The 19,426-nt window shown below is 46.8% G+C and overlaps 1 protein-coding gene across 2 annotated transcripts in view; it reads right to left on the bottom strand.

Moving 5' to 3' along the window:
* Positions 1-14,694, bottom strand: part of LOC141055892 (uncharacterized) — a 50,059-nt gene extending 35,365 nt beyond the window's left edge. For both annotated transcript variants that reach the window (XM_073552599.1, XM_073552600.1), the window contains exon 1: positions 14,592-14,694. The gene's annotated coding sequence lies outside the window, so the exon portion shown is untranslated. The remainder of the gene's footprint in view (positions 1-14,591) is intronic.
* Between the last annotated feature and the right edge of the window lie 4,732 nt (positions 14,695-19,426).

Below are 19,426 nucleotides of genomic sequence, written 5' to 3'. Positions count from 1 at the left end.
TTCTGAGGGGGCTATATACCATGCTGGGCTATATTATACCATGCTGGACTGTATTATACCATGCTGGGGGGCTATACACCATGCTGGGCTGTATTATACTACTGGGCTGTATTATTCCATTCTGGGGGGCTATATTCCATGCTGGGCTGTTTTATACCATGGTGGGCTGTATACCATGGTGGGCTGTGCTGTATACCATGGTGGGCTGGGCTGTATAGCATGTGGTGCTGGGCTATATACTATGTGGCTGTGTTATATACCATGGGGTACATTTTACATTATATTCTATAGGGGGAGGCTGTGTTATATAATATGGGGGGCTACATTATATTCTATGGGGAGGTGGGCTGTATTATATTCTATTTGGGGCTACATTATATTCTATGGGGGGGCTGTATTATATTATATTCGATGGAGGCTGCATTATACTATATGAGGAGGGCTACATTGTATTCTATGGAGGGGCTACATTATACTATATAAGGGGCTGCATTATATCCTATGAGGGGGTTGCCATATATTCTGTGGAGGGGCTGCATTATACTATATGGGGGTGGGGCCGCATTATTTTCTATGGGGGTTACATTATATTCTGTGGAGTGGCTGCATTATACTCTGGGGTAGCTGCATTATTCTCTAAGGGGTGGCTGCATTATACTATAAGAGGTGGGCTGCATTATATTCTATGGGGGTTACATTATATTTTATGGCGGGGCTGCATTATACTCTGTGGGGTGGCTGCATTATGCTCTATGGGGTGGCTGCATTATACTATATGTGGGCTGCGTTATACTGTATTGAGGACTATGGGGAATACATTATATGAAGAACTATGGGTGACTATGGCGGTGCATTATACTATATGGAGAACTATGCCGAGTGTATTATACTATATGGAGGACTGAGCAGTGTATTTTAATATATGGAGGGCAATGAGAAGTTTATTATACTATATAGAGGACTGAGGAGTGTATTATGCTATATGGAGGACTATGGGGCAGATTATATTATATGGAGGACTATGGGGTGTAAACTGTAGATGTGCTGCTGATAACATGATACTGTATGGTGATCTGTTAGGGTGTGTGCACACGTTGCGGATTAGTCTGTGACTTTTTCTGCAGAGAATCCATATATCTTGGCCGAAACCGCAGGGTAAAACACATGCATTTTTCCTGCGGATTCCTAGCATGTGTACAGTGGATTTGATGCAGGTTCTAGTGCGGTTTGGCAGTGCAGATGAGAGAGAGAGATTGATTTGTATGTCCTGGAACGTACACTGCAGCTGCGGTTCCGCAAAAAAGAAGTAACATGCTGTGGAAAATAAACCGCAGCAAATCTGTGTGGAATTTTCCGCAGCATGTGCATGGCGAATTTGGTTTTCCATAAGTTTACATGGTACTGTAAACCGCATGGAAACTGCTGCGGATCCGCAGGACCAAATCCGCTGCGGATCCGCAGCAAAAACCGCAACGTGTGCACACACCCTTAGCAATCCATTAGTGATTGTTCTGTTCCCATCATTCTTTCTCAGACGGTGGAAAGAGGCCGGGAAACAAGTGTTGAATGACTTCTTTAGTATTGTCGATCACACTCATTTAGCGGACTGAACTCAGCACATGTAAATACAATCGAAATGCTTCTGTGATGTGCTATATGTTATCATTTGGGGCCCCAATTTAAACTTTGCCTAGGGCCCCACTTTGCCTAAAACCGGCCCTGGGTTGATGGTTCCCATCTCCGTGATTTTCAATGAAGAACTGGCTCCCCTTCCTTGGGAGAATAATGATGTCTCGGTTTGTATCACTCCCCTTGCCCGTAACCTGCGATCCATTCGGACGGCCTGTGTCATAGCTTCCTCCAGGGCATCAGGTGGGGGGTGGAGAGCCAAGGCGTCTTTCAGATGCTCAGACAGGCCTCTACGGAACAACCCCCGGAGAGCGGCGTCGTTCCAGCAGACCTCAGCAGCCCAGCGTCTGAACTCTGAGCAAAACCACTCGGCTGAGTGTTTCCCCTGGCAAACATTCATCAGCCTGTCCTCAGCCATACGCACCCGATCAGGCTCATCATAAATATGCCCCAGGGCCTCAAAAAATGCATCCACAGTCATACGCTCAGGGGCTGTGGTAGGAAGGGAGAAAGCCCAAGCTTGGGGGGCTCCCCTTAACAGAGACATAATGACCCCCATTCTCTGACTTTCATCCCCAGAAGAGTGTGGTCTTAAGGAAAAAAAAAGCTTACAGCCTTCCTTGAAAACTCTGAAGTCATTTTTATCTCCAGAAAAGGTATCTGGTAACTTCACTGGAGACTCAGGGGAAATTAATGTAACATCCCGAGCCCCCAATGAAAGAACTCCCTGCACAGTGTAGGCGATCAGCTGCTGAGACTGAGCCAGGACTCTTTGTTCTCCAAAGAGTTTCTGAGACATCTGCGTCAGATGCTTAACCTGCTCAGAAAGAGTGTGCATAGGATCCATCACACACACAGGTGAATGGGAGCAGAGAAAAAAAAATGGTATGGGTCAGTTATAATGTCAGAGACACCGCACTGCACTTGCTCATAGAGCCAGTGCACGTGTCCTGAGTACAGAAGCAGTGCTAAGAGTTACCTGGGGAGCAGGGCAGCAGAGGTGACCATGCGTGCTTCAGGCTAATAGTGTCAGGGTCCAGTCAGCGCTGGAAAGTAAAGAGGCATAGGACCTGCGGACACTGAAGTTAGCAAGCTGGCACAGGACCTATGGTCAGGTGACTGCAAGGGGGCGGGGCTTAGCGTCCTGTATTCAGATAGGACAGGGCACCATACAACAACTCAGAGTCAGGCAAAACAGAGGTCACAGCAGTACGGGCAAACGAGGTACAGGAGGGACAAACAGACGGGTAGTCAGACAGAGCCAAAGGTCATACACAAGAGGGCGGTGCGGTACCAAGGGGACGAGCAGAGAGGAGTCGGGTCACAAGCAGAGAGTCATACACGAGAGGTAGCGCAGTACAAGAGGGTCAGGCAGAACTCGTAACAGGGACAGAACCAGATCACAACCGAACAAGCAAACAAGATATCAGGCACAAGGCACACGCATACAAGAGGTCACTTAACTCAGCCGAGGGCAGGAGTATAACTGACACCAGACCAAGGTCCAGTGAACACTAAATAGCCTCCTGCTGCCAGAGAGAGGCAGCACAATTAACCCATAGTCTAACCAGGACGGGTCAAAGCGAAATCCCGTCCTGGATCATGACACTGATTACCTTCATTCGGAGCAGGTGCACATGTGGTACGTGAGGTTTGGTAGTCCGTCCACGCTTGCAAGTGCATGGTGGTTAAATGTCTAAGCATTCAACTGGTATTCAAATTTCTCAGATTTTTCCCTCGGCTAAAGGTCTTTGCGCACTTCTTTCAGGTAACCTTTGCCTGATCATTAGGATTTTGTTCAAAAAAGTGCCACACTGCACTCTTCCTACTATGGAAGACATTTTGAGACCTTGCACGCTGTGCTAATTTGACCGTCTGGCCAAGCTGTCCTGCAACTCTTTTGGTTTTTGTAACACGTTTTTGGACTGCTACGGTCCTGCCAGATAACAGCTGTTGCAATGTCGTTGCCTGCTGCGGATCCTCCTCCTCCTATTCTGAGCTATTGGCAGCAGCACCCTCTTCCCACAATGGATGCAAATCTGGGTCAACAACTGGGTCATCCATCACCTCCTCTTCAATTTCATGTGCACCTTCCTCTGTGTCACCATGTAAGGTGGTATACTATGCGGGAAGGGGCACCTGAGTTTCATCTGGGTCAGATTCTGGCTCAGTACACTGCGAGGACAATGTAGTGCTCTGAGTGAATGTACCAGCAGAAAAATCTAGCAGTGCCTGTGCATCAGTGCACTCCATGTCAGATTCATCTTGGACTGGGGAATTCACGAATTGACTTGATAACCCAGGCATGGTATGTGAAAAGAGCTCCATGGAGTAATCGGTAGTGTGGCCTGCCATATCCTTCACTTTTGGTAGGGGTGAAGGACACAAGGAAAGGTGTTGTTTCTGACCAGGAGCCTCCAATGACGACTCAGTGCTTTTATTTTTCGAAACTTCAGAAGAGGAGGCGAGAGAGCTGGAGGCTGTGTCAGCAGTGTAAGCAAAAACTTGTTCCTGAAGCTCCAGCTTTAAAAGTGGTTTACCTACTTCCAGAAAAGAGAGCCTTCGAGGCCTTGTGGAGCCAGACGATGACACAGGCTCAACACCTCCTGCCTTAGGTGCTATTGTGCTTTTGCCACCACCAACAGATGCAACACCACCACCATCGGGACCAGCTGGCAACCCCCGCCCACTTCCATGGCGTCTTCCACCATACTTGCTCATTTTTGTGAAAATGTACCCAAAATACCACCAGCTATATGGTACTGTAAACAAAGTAGAAGGTGTATCTACTATTGGTGAGAATTTGAATCTCACTATAGATTTGAGGACGCTGAGCTATTGTCTCAGGCCCAGTAGAGATTACACGTCAATGCAATAGGCTGAAATTGGATGGTGTATGACAAGGTGGAGGGTGTCTATAGGATTGGTGAGAATTTGAATCTCGCTATAGATTTGAGGACACAGAACTATTGTCTCAGGCCCAGTAGAGATTACACCTCAATGTAACAGGCTGAAATTGGATGGTGTATGACAAGGTGGAGGGTGTCTATAGGATTGGTGAGAATTTGGATCTCACTATAGATTTGAGGACGCAGAACTATTGTTTCTGGTCCAGGAGAGATTACACCTCAATGTAACAGGCTGAAATTGGATGGTGTATGGCAAGGTGGAGGGTGTCTATAGGATTGGTGAGATTTTGGATCTCACTAGAGATTTGAGGACGCTGACAATGATGCTCTCAGTCCAAGTATGGATGCAGGCAGCCTAATAAGCAGGACTGCTGCACACAAAAGGGTGGAAAAATAAACCCTTGGTAACTGTGCAGAAATGAGGAAGAAAAGTATTTTTGCTTTTAAAAAAGCAATTTGCACAGCAGTGTGCAAACAGCAATGCAGATATCAGGGAGCCTTATAAGGCAGTCTAATAACCAACAGAGCTGATGCACAAAAATAGAGCCTCCCCTGTCACTGCACACAAAGTGTTGTGTTGTAAGTAGAAATCGCTAACAGCAGAAGCAGTTTTTTGGTTCTTCTTCCCTGCCTAACGCTCTCCCTACAGAATCATCATCAGCAGCAGCTCTCCCTATGCTAAGATTGCCATAAGTAAGTTGGCGGTCCGCGTTCACGCCCTTTTATAGCCCCTGTGATGCCACACAAAGCCAGCCAATCACTTGCATGCCCTTCTCAAAGATGGTGGTGACCGATACCTATGTCATCGCGTTGCCCACAGTGTGCGTCTTGCATCATTGGCTGAAAAAGGGCGCTGGAAGCATCTTTTGAAACGCAACTTTGGCACTCTGGTCGCCGACCTCGTGGCCGACCTCACGCTATGCTCAGGTTTCGTTTCATGAAACCCGACTTCAGCGAAAGTCGGCGCCTATTGAATATGACCGACCCGTTTCGCTCAACTCTACTTTTCATCTTTCATCCAGCACAGACCGCCATCACTTCTTCCAACCAGGGCTTGTCTCTGCAGGAAATAACACAGTTATCTAGAGCTCGGCTTGCAGAACACATTACTTTTTTTTACAACTTCTACATTACACCACATGAAGAAGAAGAAGCAATATAGTATCACTCTACACAGTAACAGGACCACCCCGCATTTAAAACAGTATACTCAAAAACTAAAATAAATACAGGACTGCAGTAATAATATCCCTTAATTAGCCCCTATGGTAATAATATCCCCCATCCTGGCCCCCGTGTGTCTCATTCCTCGCTTCAGACATGTGTTCTCCCATCCCGCTCTCATGAGTATCCATTCTGCCCCATATGATTTCCCCATCCGTCTCCATTGTATCCGTCCTGCCCCATGACCCTGCATGATCTGTCTCCAATCCTGCCCCATCTGTCTCTAAACCTGCCCCCTGTGCCTCCAATCATACCCCCGTGTCTCCATTCTGCCCCTTGTGCCTCCAATCCTGCCCCCAGTGCCTACAATCATGCCCCCACTGTCTCCATTCTGCCCCCTGTGCCTCCAATCTGCCCCCTGTGCCTCCAATCATGCCCTCATGTCTTTCATTCTGCCCCCAGTGTCTCCAATCCTGCCCCCAGAGTCTCCAATCCTGCCCCCAGTGTCTCCAATCCTGCCCCCAGTGTCTCCAATCCTGCCCCCAGTGTCTCCAATCATGCCCATCTCCATCCTGCCCCCAGTGTCTCCAATCCTGCCCCATCTCCATCCTGCCGGCCCGACTTGCCGCTTTCAATACTAATTTAAAAAAAAAACCTTTCCCCTCACCTTGCCGTGCTCCAGCGGCGAGCGATCTGTACCCCAACGAGAAAGCACGCACTTGCCGGTGACTGACAATGATGTCAGATGCCGGCAACGTGCACGCTGACATCAGCTGCCAGCCTCCGATTGGCTGGCAGCTTTAACTATTACCGTGCGGGCCTGCACAGTAATAGAGTAACTGAACCTGCGTCCTGGACGCAGGTTCAGTTACTTGATTGGCAGAATCCTGCCGCTGGGGACTGGGCAGTGGGGCCCGATGGGTAGAGGTGACGGGGCCCGATGCGGGCCCCCTCTGCTGATCGGGCCCTATACACCAATCAGGGCAGTAATGCCCTGATGGTGGCCCTGCGTCTATGTATCGCACCACTTCCCCAAGGTGTTAAGATGGTGGAGGTACATAGACAATGTCTTCGTCCTCTAGACTGTTACTCTGTTTTCAGAACTTTTGAACAAGATAGACAATGACATTAAAATTACTATGATCCATTCTGAAACAGAAGTTTAATTTTTGGATGTGTTGGTTTTTTCGAACAAAAAGAATATTTAGTGCGGAAGAGACTATTAACTCTAGTTATAAAGATATGACAAAAACATTTTTGCAGGGGAATTACCCAAAAAATTTACTGGAGAAGTGGGAAGTAAAAGTCGACTCTTTGGAACTAAAAAGTGTCCTTTGTGGCGGATCCAATAAAAAGAAAAAAACTTAAAAGCATTCCAATGGTAATAACAAGGTGGCTGGTATTATTAACCCCTTAAAGTCTATGGACGTGCACAGTCCGTCATGGCAGGAGGTAACTTACCGCACCATGACGGACTGTGCACGTCCTGCCTTTGAACTGTCACTGCGTGTAAACATGCAGTGACAGTTCAGTGCCAAGAGCTGTCTATGACAGCTGTCAGGCACAGCAAGGGGTGCAGGGACCATTGCAATCAGTCCCTGCACCCCAAGCGCTGTGATTGGTCAGTCAATCTCACTGACCAAACACAGCAGCGATCGAGCAGGAGAGGCTGAAATTTCAGCGTCTCCTGCCCGATCTCAGTACAGGAGCTCAACGCTATAGTGGCTGAGCGTCCTCCACTGACAGCTAGGAGCGGTGCCCCAATCGCCCCTGTTAACCCCCTCACTGCTGTGATCGAGCGCAATCGCAGCGTTCAGAGGGGGGAGGCTGAGGGTAGGGGGCTCACTCTGCCTCAGGTCGGCGTCCCTGCGATATAATTGCGGGGCCCGACCTGTGCCATGATGATCCGGAGGTGTCATGACAACCTCCGGATCATCTAGCTACGGAAAGCTGTTGAGACCATGCTCATAGCATGGTCTCACCAGCTTTCAGCATAGGCATAATACATTACAATGCTAGAGCATTGTAGTGTATTATACCTAAAGTGAAACCTGAAAATCCCATAAAGGGACAAGGTAAAAAAAAAAACATTTTTAAAAAAATATCTAAAAAAATATTAAAAATTCCCCTAAAAATACACATTTTTATGTAAAAAATAAAATAAACACAAAAATATACGTTTGGTATCGCTGTGTCCGTAAAAATCCCATCTATAAAAGCATCACCCTAGTTAACCCTTTCAGTGAACGCCATAAAAACAAACAAAAAAAAAAGTAGCATCATACCGCTTGGAAAAAGTGCAATAACACACGATCAAAAAGACGGATATAAATAAACATGATACTGCTGAAAACTACATCTTCTCCCGCAAATAAAACAGCCGCCATACAGCTCCATCAGCGGAAAAATAAGAAAGTTATAGCTCGCAGAATAAAGTGATGCAAAAATAATTATTTTTAGTTTTTATTGTGTAAGAAACACCAAAACATAAAAAACTAAATAATTGAGCTATCGCTGTAATCGTAGCGACCCGAAGAATAAAGCTGCCATACTAATTTTACCACATGCGGGACAGAGGCAAAATAAAAAACAAAAAAAAGTTCCTGAATTTTTTAGTTTTTGTTCATTCTGCTGCCACAAAAATCGGAATAGAAAACGATCAAAAGATGTTATGTGCCTGAAAATGGTACCAATAAAAACGTCAGCTCGTCCCACAAAAAACAAGACCTCACATGACTGTCGGCCGGAATATGGAAAAATTATAGCTTTCAAAATGCGGCGATGCAAAAATTTCTTACAAAAAATTCTTTAAAAAAAAGCGTCTTTTAGTGTGTGACAAAAGCTAAACACAAAAAAAGGTATATATCTGGTATCGCTGTAATCACACCGACCCGAGGAATAAAGTCGCCATATCACTAATACCACACGAGGAACGGCGTAAAAAATAAAACCAATTTTTCACATTTTGTGGATTTGTTCATTCTGCCTCCCAAGGATCGAAGTAAGGCGATCATAGTGGTTTACCCCCCACATATGGGGTATCAGCGTACTCAGAACAAATTGCACAACAACTTTTGGGGTTTAATTTCTCCTGTTACCCTTGGGAAAGTAAAAAAATTGGGGACTAAAGATCAGGTTTGTGGAAAAAATGATTTTTTTATTTTCACGGTTCTACTTTATAAAGTAGCACTTGGGGGTTCAAAGTGCTCACCACACATCTAGAAAAGCTCCTTGGGGGTCTAGTTTCCAAAATGGGGTCACTTGTGTGGGGTTTCCACTGTTTAGGCACATCAGGGACTCTGCAAACGCAACATGACGCCCACAGACCATTCCATCAAAGTCTGCATTCCAAAACGGCGCTCCTTCCCCTCTGAGCTTTGCCATGCGCCCAAACAGTAGTTCCACCCCACATATGGGGTATCAGCGTACTCAGGACAAATTGCACAATAACTTTTGAGGTCCTGTTTGTTACGGCGGCGGAACACGCTTAAAAAATATAAATAAGCGTGTTCGCCGCCCGGGGTCCACTGTGCGGCAGATGGAAAGACCGCTGCTAACAGAGGCAGAGCACTACGGCGGTAGTGTGCACTGGGTATAACTGCACCCAATATGCACAGAGGCAAGCTCTGTTCACACACAGAGCTGCACACACAGAGTATACAATAACGCTGAGTCTGTTCTATGTCACAGACTGACAGCAACACACATACGGTATTTAAGGTCACAGGAGTAGCCTTAAACCGCAGGACTACTCCGTCTAGACCTACCGTAACAAATGATGCGGAACGTCGCAACTGCAAACGTCCGACAGACTGCAACCGCAGCGCGGTGTGCACGGAGCCACAGAGGAGACACCGCAAACTCGCTGGCGCGATGCAGGACGCTAGCTGCTGGAAAAGTATAGCTGGAGCGCGCTGACGCTAGTGCTGCTACTGGCGGCTGCCCAATCACTCACACAATCGTAATATCAGAGGAAAGGGGTTTCATAATAAGTCAAACGAAAAAAGTGGTTTGGTACCGTGTTAGCCAGTAGAAAAAAAATATATAAAGTGCTCTCAGTGAGAGAAACAAAATAGGAATCTTGTGGGTATGATACCTTTTAATGGCTAACAAATAATAGTGAATGTTGTTACAAAGCAAGCTTTCGGGACTGCTTATGTCCCTTCATCAGGCTGATATGACAAAATATTTGAAGAAACCTTATTTATATACAGTTTAAAGCACAACATTTCAATAAACAAACAATGAGCTTGAAGAGAGAATCCTTAATTAGGTAAGATCAGATAGGTAGTATGAAAAGTTCTGAAGATCAAAGGGCTACTTGGAGGACATAGCTCAGATATGGTAATGGGTCATAAAACCTTCTGACAAATTGAGTCCTGTGTGAATAGAATCAAAGATAGTAATGAATTTATGCTCCCACACTCTCCCATGTGTCTGTGATTTAAAATTGCCTTTTAAAATGACAACTTTCATATTGTCTATGTTGTGTCCTGGACCACAGAAATGTTAGCCACAGGTAAATGGGTTTTTTTGTCTGTAATTGTATGACGATGAGACCTCATCCTTGCTCTCAGTCTCTGTCCTGTTTCTCCAACATACAGGCCACCCACAGGACATATATTGCATAGAATTAAATACACCACATTGGAAGAGGAACATGTGAATGTCCCTGGGATCTTATAGTCCTGCTGTGTGTTGGGAATTTGGATTTTGTCTTTGGTCTCTATATGAATGCAGGTTTTGCATCTTCTCCCATTGCAAGGATATGTTTCTCTTGGTGAATCAGAGGGCATTGAACTTCGGATTATGATGTTTCTTAGATTGGGAGGTTGTCTGTAACATAGCAAGGGGGGGTCTTTGAATAGTGTTTTTAACCGGTCATCCTTGTGTAGGATATGGTGAAGTTTCTTAGCCATTTTTCTGAGTATTTCAAGCTGTGGGTTGTAGGTCACTACCAGAGGTACACGATGATTTTCCTCTTTTTTTCTGTATTGAAGTACTTGACTTCTAGGGATCCTTGTGGCCCTAACGATCTGATCATCAATGGAGGTGGGATGGTAACCTTGATTTAAAAATGACATTTTAAGCTGGGTTAGGTGTTCATCCCTGTCCTTGGGACTGGAACAGATACGGTTATATCTGAGGGCCTGGCTGTAGACAATGGATTTCTTAATGTGTTTAGGATGGAAGCTGTCCCATTTGAGGTATGTGGGACGGTCAATTGGTTTCCGATATACTGATGTTTGGAATGAACCATTTTGGATTTTTATGGTGGTGTCTAGGAAGTTGATTTTTGTTTTTGAATGGACTAATGTCAAGTTTATGGTTGGATGAAATTTGTTGAATTTGTCATGGAAATTTAGAAGTTCTTGTTCAGGCTCAGTCCAGATTATTAATGTGTCATCAATGTAACGGAAATAGGCAAAGGGTTTGATGGAGCAGGATGCTAAAAAGTCATTTTCCAGTTTAGCCATGAAGAGATTAGCGTACTGGGGTGCCATTTTACTTCCCATAGCGGTGCCGGTGCGTTGTAGGTATAGCTCCTCACCGAAAGAGAAAAAGTTGTGTGTGAGGATGAATCTGGTAAGTGCTATTACAGACTTGGAGGGGATCCCATTGGCCTCAAGAAACATTTGGCAGGCCACTAGTCCATCTTCGTGTGGGATGTTGGAATATAAGGATTCGACGTCCATGGTGGCTAAGATGGTGCTGTCGGGGAGGGGACCTATCGTGGATAGCTTATTAAGCAGGTCTGTAGTGTCCTGTATATAGCTGGCTGTCTTCCTTACCAGCGGCTTGAGGATGTTTTCAATCCACCCTGAGAATTTTTCAGTTAGTGTTCCCACCCCTGAGATGATTGGCCTCCCTGGGTTGCCTGGCTTATGAATCTTGGGAAGCATATAGAAAGTTCCCATCCTTGGATTCTCGGGTATTAAGTCCAGAAGGTTTATGGGGTCTGTACATAGACCTTTGATGACTCTTTTCAACTCCCTCAGATATTTTGGAGTTGGGTCATCATCCAGTTTGGGGTAGTACTGTATATCCATCAGTTGTCTGTGAGCCTCTTTGATGTAGTCGGTTGTATTAAGGAGAACTATGGCACCACCTTTATCCGCAGGCTTAATAGTGATCTCCCTGTTGTTCTTAAGGCCGTGAATCGCCTTTTTCTCCTGCAAACTTATATTAGATGTTTCCTTTGCTTTTTTATCCAATATCGTGGACTGCATCGAATGTCTAAATGAGTCAATATATTGGTCCAAAATGGTGTTGCGGCCAGAGGGAGGTGTCCAGTCAGAGTTTTTCTTATTCTCTAGTTTGACTTGAGTTTGGCTGCCCAGAAGCCCCAAGTCCTCTTTGACAGAGAAGAACTCCTTCAGTCTAAGTCTCCTGAAGTATTGTTCCATGTCACTACAAAGTTCTGTTTTGTCTAGAGGTTTTGTAGGACAGAATGTGAGACCTCTGGAAAGTACATTAAGTTCTAGATTAGTGGGTTTGTAAGATGACAGATTAATAACACAGCTGATAATAAGTCAGTCACCAGTCCAAGCATCCATCACCATACATACAGCAGCAGTATGAAAAATACTAGCGCATGGCATAGGGGCCATGCGCACTTTTTATAGCGTACGGGACCTGCCGGAAATCTCCAGAGCCCTGAGCATAACCAATCAAATCAGGAGCAGGACCTGAGCACCTGACTCCTGAACTCCAATGAGAGCTAGTCCCGTGAGCATGCTCAGAAGCTGTTGAGGCGATAGGCCAGTCTGAATAAATGCGTTTTCAGGGCACGCTTAAAATTGTGGGGATTGGGGACTAATCGTATTGACCTGGGAAGTGCATTCCAAAGAATTGGCGCAGCACATGTAAAGTCTTGGAGACGGGAGTGGGAGGTTCTGATTATTGAGGATGCTAACCTCAGGTCATCAGCAGAACGGAGGGCGCGGGTAGGGTGGTATACTGAAAAAAGGGAGGAGATGTAGGGTGGTACTGAGCCATGGAGGGCTTTGTGGGTGAGGGTAATAAGTTTATACTGAATTCAGGAGTGGATGGGTAGCCAGTGTAATGACTGGCACAAGGTAGAGGCATCGGTGTAACGATTGGTGAGGAATATGATCCTGGCTGCAGCATTCAAGACAGATTGGAGAGGGGAGAGTTTGGTAAGAGGGAGACCGAATAGAAGAGAGTTACAATAGTCGAGACAAGAATGAATAAGAGAAACAGTAAGAGTTTTTGCAGAGTCAAAAGTAAGAAAAGGTAGAATTCTAGAAATGTTTTGAGGTGCAGATGACAAGAGCGAACCAGTGATCAAATGTGGTGGGCAAAGGAAAGCTCGGAATCAAGTATGACCCCAAGACAGTGGGCATGTTGCTGGGGAGTAATAGTGGAGCCACACACAGAAATGGCAATGTCGGGTATAGGTACATTAGTAGAGGGAGGAAACACAAGGAGTTCAGTCTTTGACAGGTTCAGTTTCAGATATAGTGAGGACATGATGTTATATAATGCTCCATACAAAATAATGAACCCCATATATTGCTCCATACAGTATAATGAGCCCCATATAATTCTCCATACAGTATAATGAGCCCCATATATTACTCCATACAGAATAATGAACCCAATATATTGCTCCATACAAAATAATGAACCCCATATATTGCTCCATACAGAATAATGAACCCCATATATTGCTCCTTACAGTATAATGAGCCCCATATATTGCTCCATACAGAATAATGAACCCCATATATTGCTCCATACAGAGTATGAGCCCCATATATTGCTCCATACAGAATAATGAACCCCATATATTGCTCCATACAGAATAATGAGCCCCATATATTGCTCCGTACAGTATAATGAGCCCCATATATTGCTCCATACAGAAGAATGAACCCCATATATTGCTCCATACAGAAAAATGAACCCCATATATTGCTCCATACAGAATAATGAACCCCATATATTGCTCCATACAAAATAATGAACCCCATATAATGCTCCATACAAAATAATGAGCCCCATATATTGCTCCATACAAAATAATGAACCCCATATAATGCTCCATACAAAATAATGAGCCCCATATATTGCTCCATACAGAATAATGAACCCCACATATTGCTCCATACAAAATAATGAACCCCATATAACGTTCCATACAAAATAATGAGCCCCATATATTGCTCCATACAGAATAATGAACCCCATATATTGCTCCATACAAAATAATGAACCCCATATAATGCTCCATACAGAATAATGAACCCCATATATTGCTCCATACAGAATAATGAGCCCCATATATTGCTCCATACAGAATAATGAACCCCATATATTGCTCCATACAGAATAATGAGCCCCATATAGCCTCATATATTGCTATATACAGAATAATGAGCCCCATACAAAATATGACTGGCCCCATATATAATGCTCCAGTATATGATGGGCCCTATATAATACATCATGCATAATGAGCCCCATATATTGCCCCAGTATATAATGGGCTCCATATGAAAAAAAAAAGGGAATAAAATGAAATCCTCCCCTTTCCTCGCTGGCCACTGCTCTTCTCTGGACTCCTCAGCATTGGCGTCTTCCGACTCTTTGCACTGTGACTGTTCAGAGCAGAGGCCGCACAGACGTGATGTCACTGCACCCTCTGACCTGAATGTCAGAGGACACGGAATACGCCGCAGCGGTGGAGCGGGGAGAGGCAAGTATCGCAAGTAGCTGGGCCCTGAGCATGCGGAGGGGGGCCACTCGTGGGAACAGGCACCGAGTCCCCATAGTGCGCCAGAGTCCCTGATAGCAAGTGGGCCCCCTCACCTGCTCAGGGCCCCGGCACTTGACCAGGTACTGATGCTGACCCTATCCACCTACCTCCACCTTCTGAGCCGCACTCCACATATGGCTGTTCTGTGCGCACAGGACCTGTGATGAGATCACAGGAGGGGAGGAGTCAGTGGTCACATGATCAGGGGCCTCTGTATGCAGGACTCTGCTGTGCTGGTTGTCATGGTGCTGGATGAGGGGAAGTTTATGTGTGGGGTCAGGAGGGGTTTACAAGGTGGATGTAGCAGAGCCGTGTGTGTACAGGTTGTATGGAGCAGAGCCGTGTCTGTATAAGGTGTATGGAGCGGAGCCGTGTGTGTACGGGGTGTACGGAGCGGAGCCGCGTGTGTACGAGTTGTGCGAAGAAGAGCCGCGTGTGTACGAGGTGTACCGAGCGGAGCCGTGCTATGCTGGTTATCCTGGTGCTGGATGAGGGGAAGTTTATGTGTGGGGTCAGGAGGGGTTTACAGGGGGATGTAGCAGAGCAGTGTATGTACGAGGTGTATGGAGAGGCGCCGTGTGTGTACAAGGTGTATGGAGAGGAGCCGTGTGTACGAGGTGTGCGGAGCGGAGCCGTGTGTGTACGAGGTGTACAGAGCAGAGCCGTGTGTGTGCGGAGCAGAGCCGTGTATGTACGAGGTGTGCGGAGCAGAGCCGTGTGTGTGCGAGGTGTACGGAGCAGAGCCGTGTGTGTACGAGGTGTACGGAGCGGAGCCGTGTGTGTACGAGGTGTATGGAGCGGAGCCGTGTGTGTACGAGGTGTACGGAGCGGAGCCGTGTGTGTACGAGGTGTGCGGAGCAGAGCCGTGTGTGTACGAGGTGTAAGGAGCGGAGCCGCGTGTGTACGAGGTGTGCGGAGCAGAGCCGTGTGTGTACGGGGTGTACGGAGCGGAGCAGTGTGTGTACGAGGTGTACGGAGCAGAGCTGTGTGTGTACGAGGTGTGCGGAGCAGAGCCGTGTATGTACGAGGTGTGCGGAGCAGAGCTGTGTGTGTACGAGGGAGCAGAGCTGTGTGTGTACGAGGTGCACGGAGAAGAGCCGCGTGTGTACGAGGTGTATGGAGCAGAGCCGTGTGTGTACGGGGTGTATGGAGTAGAGCCGTATGTGTATAAGGTGTATGGATCGGAGCCGTGTGTGTACGGGGGTGTATGGAACAGAGCCGCGTGTGTACGAGGTGCACGGAGAAGAGCCGCGTGTGTACGAGGTGTACCGAGCGTAGCCGTGCTATGCTGGTTATCATGGTGCTGTATGAGGGGAAGTTTATGTGGGGTCAGGAGGGATGTAGCAGAGCGGCGTATGTACGAGGTGTATGGAGAGGCGCCGTGTGTGTACGAGGTGTATGGAGAGGAGCCGTGTGTACGAGGTGTGCGGAGCAGAGCCGTGTGTGTACGAGGTGTATGGAGCAGAGCCGTGTGTGTACGAGGTGTATGGAGCAGAGCCGTGTGTGTACGAGGTGTACGGAGCAGAGCCGTGTGTGTACGAGGTGTATGGAGCGGAGCCGTGTGTGTACGAGGTGTACGGAGGGGAGCCGCGCGTGTACGAGGTGTACGGAGCGGAGCCCTGTGTGTACGAAGTGTACAGAGCGGAGCCGTGAATATGAGGTATACGGAGCAGAGCTGTGTGTGTACGAGGTGTACGGAGCGGAGCCGTGTGTGTACAAGGTGTACGGAGCGGAGCCGTGTGTGTGCAAGGTGTACAGAGCTGAGCTGTTTGTGTATGGACCCCTCTGTGTATGGACCCCTCTGTGTATGCTGTATACACCTGTATACCACTAGCTTCGGTGACAGACGCCGCGGCTCTTTATCACATTGTAGAACTGACACCGGACACACACGGTAAATTTGCGGTCGGACGTTTCTTGCACAAAAATGATATTAACCCCTTCACGATCGATGACCTATATACACGTCATCGGTCGTGTCCCTGCCTCCATGCTGGCTCCGGCGCTGATCTGATGAGCTGTTTTGTGCCCCTAACAGCCGCTGATGGAATCACAATCCACCCGCAGCTGTTAACATGTTAAATGTTGCTGTGAAACTCCAACAGCGGTATTTAACATGGCCACTCTGAAAGTGCGCCACCAGTCACATGATCACGGGGTGCCAATGGGTCGGCATGACAACCCGGGGTCTGCAGGAGACCCTTGTGGTTGTCATAGCCGATAGCTAGAGCTATAAGCGCTGGCCAGCAGTCAGCGATAAAGTATCGTTTGTATCTGTTCCAAAATGGTAAAAATATAAACATCAGCTCGGTGAACAAAAAATAATCCCACACCAAGCCCCAGATCCTGAAAACTGGAGACTAGAGTTGAGCGAAACGGGTCGGTCATATTCAAAAGTCGCCAACTTTCGCTGAAGTCGGGTTTCCTGAAACGAAACCCGACTATAGCGTGAGGTCGGCCACGAGGTCGGCGACCAGAGCGCCAAAGTCGCGTTTCAAAAGATGCTTCCAGCGCCCTTTTTCAGCCAATGATGGAGGACGCACACTGTGGCACCGCGATGACATAGGCATCGGTCACCACCATCTTTGAGAAGGGCATGCAAGTGATTGGCTGGCTTTGTGTGGCATCACAGGGGCTATAAAAGGGCGTGAATGCCGACCGCCATCTTACTTATGCCGATCTTAGCATAGGGAGAGCTGCTGCTGTTGCTGATTCTGTAGGGAGAGCGTTAGGCAGGGAAGAAGAACCAAAAAACTGCTTCTGCTGTTAGCGATTTCCACTTACAACACAACGCTTTGTGTGCAATGACAGGGGAGGCTCTATTTTTGTGCATCAGCTCTGTTGGTTATTAGGCTGCCTTATAAGGCTCCCTGATAGCTGCATTGCTGTTTGCACACTGCTGTGCAAACTGCTTTTTTAAAAGCAAAAATACTTTTCTTCCTCTTTTCTGCACAGTTACCAAGCGTTCATTTTTCCACCCTTTTGTGTGCGCAATGTGCAGCAGTCCTGCTTATTAGGCTGCCTGCGTCCATACTTGGACTAAGAGCATCATTGTCAGCGTCCTCAAATCTCTAGTGAGATCCAAATTCTCACCAATCCTATAGACACCCTCCACCTTGTCTTACACCATCCAATTTCAGCCTGTTACATTGAGGTGTAATCTCTCCTGGGCCAGAGACAATAGTTCTGCGTCCTCAAATCTATAGTGAGATTCAAAATCTCACCAATCCTATAGACACCCTCCACCTTGTCATTCACCATCCAATTTCAGCCTGTTACATTGAGGTGTAATCTCTACTGGGCCAGAGACAATAATTCTGTGTCCTCAAATCTATAGTGAGATTCAAAATCTCACCAATCCTATAGACACCCTACACCTTGTCATACACCATCCAATTTCAGCCTGTTACATTGAGGTGTAATCTCTACTGGGCCAGAGACAATAGTTCTGCATCCTCAAATCTATAGTGAGATTCAAAATCTCACCAATCCTATAGACACCCTCCACCTTGTCATTCACCATCCAATTTCAGCCTGTTACATTTAGGTGTAATCTCTACTGGGCCAGAGACAATAGTTCTGCGTCCTCAAATTTCTAGTAAGATTCAAATTCTCACCAATAGTAGATACACCTTCTACCTTCTTTTATAGTACCATATAGCTGGTGGTATTTTGGGTACATTTTCACAAAAATGAGCAAGTGTGGTGGAAGACGCCATGGAAGTGGGCGGGGGTTGCCAGCTGGTCCTGATGGTGGTGGTGGTGGTGTTGCATCTGTTGGTAGTGGCAAAAGCACAATAGCACCTAAGGCTCTCTTTTCTGGGAGTAGTTAAACCACTTTTAAAGCCGGAGCTTCAGGAACAAGTTTTGGCTTACATTGCTGACACAGCCTCCAGCTCTCTCGCCGCCTTCTTCTGAAGTTTCAAAAAATAAAAGCATGTTATTGGAGGCTCCTGGTCAGGAACAACACCTTTCCTTGTGTCCTTCACCCCTACCAAAAGTAGACGATGTGGCAGGCCACACTACCGATTACTCCATGGAGCTCTTTTCACATACCATGCCTGGGTTATCAAGTCAAATCGTGAATTCCCCAGTCCAAGATGAATCTGACATGGAGTGCACTGATGCACAGCCACTGCTAGATTTTTCTGCTGGTACATTCACTCAGAGCACTACATTGTCCTCGCAGTGTACTGAGGCAGAATCAGACCCTGATGAAACTCAGGTGCCCATTCCCGCATACTATACCACCTTACACAGTGACACAGAGGAAGGTGCACATGACATTGAAGAGGAGGTGATGGATGACCCAGTTGTTGACCCAGATTGGCATCCATTGGGGGAAGAGAGTGCCGCTGCCAATAGCTCAGATGAGGAGGAGGAGGATCCGCAGCAGGCAATGACATTGCAACAGCTGTTATCTGGCAGGACCGTAGCAGTCCAAAAACGTGTTACAAAAATCAAAAGAGTTGCAGGACAGCTTGGCCAGATGGTCAAATTAGCACAGCGTGCAAGGTCTCAAAATGTCTTCCATAGTAGGAAGGGTGCAGTGTGGCACTTTTTTGAACAAAATCCTAATGATCAGGCAAAAGTTATCTGTAAGAAGTGCGCAATGACTTTTAGCCGAGGGAAAAATCTGAGAAATTTGAATACCAGTTGCATGCTTAGACATTTGACCACCATGCACTTGCAAGCGTGGACGGACTACCAAACCTCACGTACCACATGTGCACCTGCTCCGAATGAAGGTAGTCAGCAACGCTACATCGCTTCCCCCACTGTAAGCTCACCAGTTAGCACACCACCAGCAGCAAATGTCGAGGTGTCGTCGCAAGGGCAAAGCAGTCATGGAATCACAATGTTATTGCTACGAAAGACTGAATCTAGGCCATCAGCAACACCACCAACACCATCACCATCACCAACCCTCTCTCAGTCCGCC

This window comes from Dendrobates tinctorius, unplaced genomic scaffold, assembly GCF_039654945.1.
Source record: "Dendrobates tinctorius isolate UK_male_01 unplaced genomic scaffold, ASM3965494v1 ptg000192l, whole genome shotgun sequence".
In the NCBI taxonomy this organism is placed as follows: Eukaryota; Metazoa; Chordata; class Amphibia; order Anura; family Dendrobatidae; genus Dendrobates; species Dendrobates tinctorius.
This window is presented reverse-complemented; position numbering and strand designations above follow the sequence as displayed.